Raw genomic sequence first — 5447 nt, 5'->3', positions numbered from 1 at the left:
TCTAGACTCCCATCATGACAAAAATACCTAATCACATATCCCTTTTAAACAATTTTCTCCCTCATGTGTTTCAGTGCAGTAAATATTATTGAATCTATATTTCTCAGTCTCCCCCCCAGCTCTGATGTCAGTCCTGTTTTACAACAGTGGCACCATATAGTATTTGTCCTTTTGTGACTGAGATACTTCACTCAGCATAATGTCCTCCAGAGACACCCATTTTGAATAATATTGCATGAGTTCCTTGTTTTTCAGTGCAGCATAGTATTCTATTGTGTGAATATACCACAGCTTCTCTATCCATTCATTTGTTGATGGGCACTTAGGTTGTTTCCAACTCCTTGCTATTGTGAACAAAGCCGGGATAAACATGGGTGTGAATATATCTGCTTGGATGTCAGTTATGGTCTCTTTGGGGTATATTCCCAGTAGTGGAATTGCTGGGTTGAATGGTATGTCTATTTGCAACTTTTTGAGAAAGTGCCATACCACCTTCCACAGTGGTTGCACCATTTTACACTCCCACCATCTGTGAATAAGGGTTCCAGTTTCTCGACAGCCTCGCCAGCATTTGTTGCTTGCTGTTCTGATAATTTTGCTATTCTGACTGGGGTGAGATGATATCTCATAGTTGTTTAAAAAAAGAATTTTTAAAGTCCAGCTTCTTGAATGATCTGTTCAGCATATAGGTTGAAAGATATAGAGAAAGGATATATCCCTAACACATTTCTTTCTAGATTTTGAACCCTTGCTTTGTCAGATAACAGCTTCTTGGTCTAGGTCTATGTTTCGCATGAGCACAATCAAGTATTCTGGGATTCCCATTCTTCTCAGTGCTAGCCATAATTTGTTTTGATTCACACAGTTAAATGCCTTTGCATAGTTGATAGAGCTCAAGTAGACATCCTTCTGGTATGCTTTGCATTCATCCAAGAGTCATTTGACATCAGCAATGATGTCTAGTGCCACAGTCTCTTCTAAATCAGTATTGTATTTCTGACCGTTTTCTGTTGATGTACTATTTCAGTCATTTTTGGATAATCTTCAGCAAGATTTTGCTTGCATTTAATGGTAATGATTTTGTTTGATAATTTTCATGTTATGTTGGATTACCTTTCTTGGGACTACAAATAAATGTTTTCCAATCAGTTGGCCAATAGTTGTTTGTTTTGCTATTAAAAATAGGATTTCCACCTCATTGAATTCTCTAAGTGGTAGCAATTCTCAATCACTACACCTACTCTAAGTTTAGCTACTATCCTGAAGATAGTTTTGTTCTGTTTTTTTTTAATGTTTCTTGAGATAGATTCAAGCAGAATCTATTTGTTTCTGTCTGGCTTCTTTTACTCAACCTAATATCTATGAAAGGGCACTCTGGTGGCCTAGTGGTAAGGAGCTTCACCAACATCCTAAAGGCGTGCAGTTCACATCCACCAGATGCTTTTTGGGATTGCAGGGCAGCTTCTTGACACTATGCCACCAGAGGTCCTAGCTGCTTCTTGAGAGAAAGAGGACAGTTTTCTGTCATCTGAAAACCCACTGGAGGGTCAGCTATAAGTTGGTTCCCACTAGAAGATACACAGCATCAACAACATCAGTGAAACTTGTACATGGGACTGGATGATTCAAGAAGTCACTGCAGACTGCATTGTTGGGATCTCTAGTGTTTCTGTAGGCTAAGCTTTGGAACCAGATCACCAGGCCTTTCCTTCTAGTCTGTCTTAGTCTGGGAGATCTGTTGCAACATCCTAGTAACGGATATGTTGAAGGTGTATAGGAGCTTTGCAGGAGGCCCCTTGTCTGGGAATCGAATCCAGGTCTCCTGCATGTAGCAGGAGAATTCTACCACCAATGGCCAAGGTCATCATGCTGTGTCAGTTTTTAGTGCTGACCTTTTTATTCCTAAATCTCCATTCTAGAAATTTGTATTATGACTTTAAAATACAAAAGTGAAAAGTATACCTATGAGGACAGTATTTTTTTTATTAGGAAGAATGACACTTCAAAATTTTTTTAAATTTTATTTTCTTATTTTTGTGTGTGTACTGTCAAATTGGATCTGATTGGTACAGGAGGAGATTGTCCCTCCTTCTCCAGCAGAGCATCTGGTGGATTCTAACCACGCACCTCTGGGATTGCAGTGCATCCTGCCACGATGCCACCAGAGCTCCCTAAGAATGATACGTTTATGAATAAATTTTCATTCTTAGAATTTGTACTTTGACTTTAAAACTCAAGTATTTGAAATGTATCTATAAGGGCAGTATTTTTGTGTTTTTAATTCAAGGGAAAAATAGAACATTTTTAAGTGACTGGATCAATGAAAGGCATTCATAAAATAGATTTCAGTATAGTCATAAGAAAGATGTCAAATATATACACATGAATTTTTTTTCTATGACCTAGAAATGTGTCTGTGCTACATTTTTAAGTGGAAAGAAACGAATTCTAATGCATCAGTTAGCATTTGTTTGGCTTCAAGGAGTGCCGCACCGGACTTGAGAGAGCTCGGAGCTTTGGAGAGTGAAAGGCCCAGTTTCATTTGAAGGACCTCACTTGAAATTAGCTTCAGTGAAAATATTTATATCAAATAAACCAGCAAACATTGCAAATCCTCCTCTCTTCTTATACTGTTGAACTGTTCACCAGCCCACCACTGACTTCATGTGACATAATAGAGAAGTGAGCCTGACTTCAACTCTAGGGCCCTTGCTGTTTACTTGCAAGCAGATCAGAGAGTAGGCAGCCTCAGAATCATTTAAAGGGTGAAAGCTCTTTTTCTATTTTCTCATGCCTGCAGTTGCAACGATCCATTTTACTGCTCAGAACCCTAGCCAACAGCTACAAGGGGGAGCTGGGAGAATCAGTATTTGTAGTAGATAATAAAATAACCATGGTTAGGACACTCAACTCTGAGATAGTTCCTAACATGCCACCAAATTAGCATCAAGAAAGGAGGCAGGGAGTAAGGAAGTGTAAGCTACTGGTCCAAGTGCACCTGTGTGGATATACCCGTGTATGCCAGACAGACACAAAGAATACAACTCAGTAGTAAATGGGGGAAAAGGTTTAGATCTAAAAATCTGTAAAGAAACACATCACTGTTTTAGCAGTTTTCTCATCTGTGATAGGGAGGGAGAGTAGGAGGTCTTTGTACAGACTTACGTTTGTCGTTGACCCAGTTTTTTGAATGACTGTGATTATTACTCAGTTCCACCACCAACACTCTTGGCACCAGCAGTCAAGAAATCAGAAAGTGAATTGCTCTGGGAAAGGCTGCTGCTGGGACCTTTCAAAAGTGCTGAAGAATAATGTCAGTTTGGAGACATCAGGTATGCCTGATTCAGGCCATGGTTTTTGCAATTGCTTGCTATGCATCAGAGAGCTGGACAATGACCAGAGGTGACAGAAGAAGATTTGATGCCTTTGGGTTGTGGTGCTGGAGAAGAGTATTGAACGTACCATGGATTGCCAAGAGAACAAACAGGTTTATTCTAGAGAGTGTGAAGCCAAGCTGCTCCTTAAAGACAAGGATTTTGAAGCTCTGTCTCATGTACTTTGGCCTTGTGGCCAGGAGGGACCAGTCTTTGAAGAAGGACATCATACTTGGAAGGGTGGAGGGGCAGCACAGGAGGGGAAGACCCCAGGTGAGATGGATTGACACAGTAACTGGGATAAAGGGGATTGGTGTGTCAGAGACAGTGAGACTGGCTCAGGACAGGGCAGGTTCAGTGCTATTGTACATAGGGTCTTTAAAAGTCACAGACAATTTTATGACATGTAACAACAATGTATTATAGAAAATAAAAAAAATGTACATTTTGAAAAAGCAATTGGAATAAATTTGAAGCCACTTAGTGTAGTGCTTGGCACATGCTGTATGCGGAATAAATTAATAATGGATTTAAAATAATAATGGATTTAAATCTTCTTCTTAGATATTTTAAAGCTTTTTCTGAAAGGCATGGCCTATGTCATATTCCTATTATTCCTGTATTTTTTATGTGGCTGCTGTGAATGAGAGGGATTTCTTGTGAAGGTGGAGGAGTCAAGATTAAAAGGCAATCTGGAGAGGGACTACCCTGTTGGGACCCTTGATAGACAGCGGAAATGTTGGGGTTTCATTCTGTAAGCAATGAGGATGAGTCAAGGTGTAACGTAATCAGAGTTCTACTTTAGAAAGCCATTTCTATTGTAGTGCACACAACAGTGCACAGCAAAGGGCCAGGGCCAAGGAAAACAACAATTAAGGCAGAGTCTTTTAGTTGGAAGAATTGATACCAAAGCAGCATAATGACCAAGCACCTGGTGTTTGAACCTTCTGAGGGAGGTTAATGAAAGTTCAAAAGTCTGTTGCTCACCTGGTGTTTAAAAACCCTGAGCTTTACATCAGCTCTTTATACTCCCCAAAGCCATCAGCTACACATATGCCCAGAGGCCTGCTTTTGATTTTCTTTCTGCTTTTTGATCATCTCATACTCTTTGGTTTAAAAATGTCCTAGACATTAATTGTCAACTTATAAAAATATTGAGAAGTTGCCCAGAAAGAGAAGTGTGCAGAGATGGTCATGGTTACAAGTGTCTGGAAATGAAACAAGAAGGAAGAAATGGAAAGTGATTAGTAACAGGCATGGAACGAAGGGACACCTTGGGTGGCACAAAAGGCCATCTCTTGACTGCTAGTCCAAGTTCAAGTCTATCCTGTAAAGTTTCAGAACATCCTGAGAGGCTACTTCCCCAAAATTAGCCATTGAATACCTGTGGAGCACTTTGCCTTTGACACATATGCTGTTGCCCTGAGTCAGACTTGACTGTATGGCATCTGGAAAATAGAAAGAAGGCAAGAGACTCAGAGCAAAACTAATCAGGAGTTAGTGATTCTGGGAAGTAGGAATTGAGAGTGTGAGAAGAAGCCATTTCTGTGGGTTTTTCTCACCTGGTGTTTAGAAATTTTATTAAAAAGTAGAGGAGGTAGGGAGCTCTGGTTGCCTAGTGGCAAGAAGCTGCACTGCAATCCCAGAGGTATGCAGTCTGAATCCACCAGATGCTCTGCTGAAGAGGGGCAATCTCCTCCTGTACTAGTCAGATCCGATTTGACGGCACACCCACACCTACACCCCCCCCCACATAAAATAAAATGGAAGAAAAAAAAAAGGTAGAGGACGTTGGTTGCTTCTAGAGAGACGTTGAGGGGAAAGGATTAGGTTTTAGATACATTTACTATTGAAGACATTAAAGTAACACAGTAACACTGTTCAATTCCTGTTGCTGTTGAGTAGACTGTTCTGATTGATAATGACCTTCAGTTGGGTTTTTGAGGATGTAAAATCTTTATATGAGGAAACTAACATATGGGATTGCCATCAACTGTAGATGACTCAAGGTAAAATGGTAATTGGAATATTAAGTTAACAAGAGCCATTAGAGAAATAATTTTTCACTTAATT

Source organism: Elephantulus edwardii, unplaced genomic scaffold, assembly GCF_000299155.1.
Source record: "Elephantulus edwardii isolate Elephantulus edwardi_28Jun2011 unplaced genomic scaffold, EleEdw1.0 scaffold00014, whole genome shotgun sequence".
NCBI lineage: Eukaryota > Metazoa > Chordata > Mammalia > Macroscelidea > Macroscelididae > Elephantulus > Elephantulus edwardii.
The sequence above is the reverse complement of the archived record's forward strand: the minus strand, read 5'-3'. Positions refer to the sequence as shown.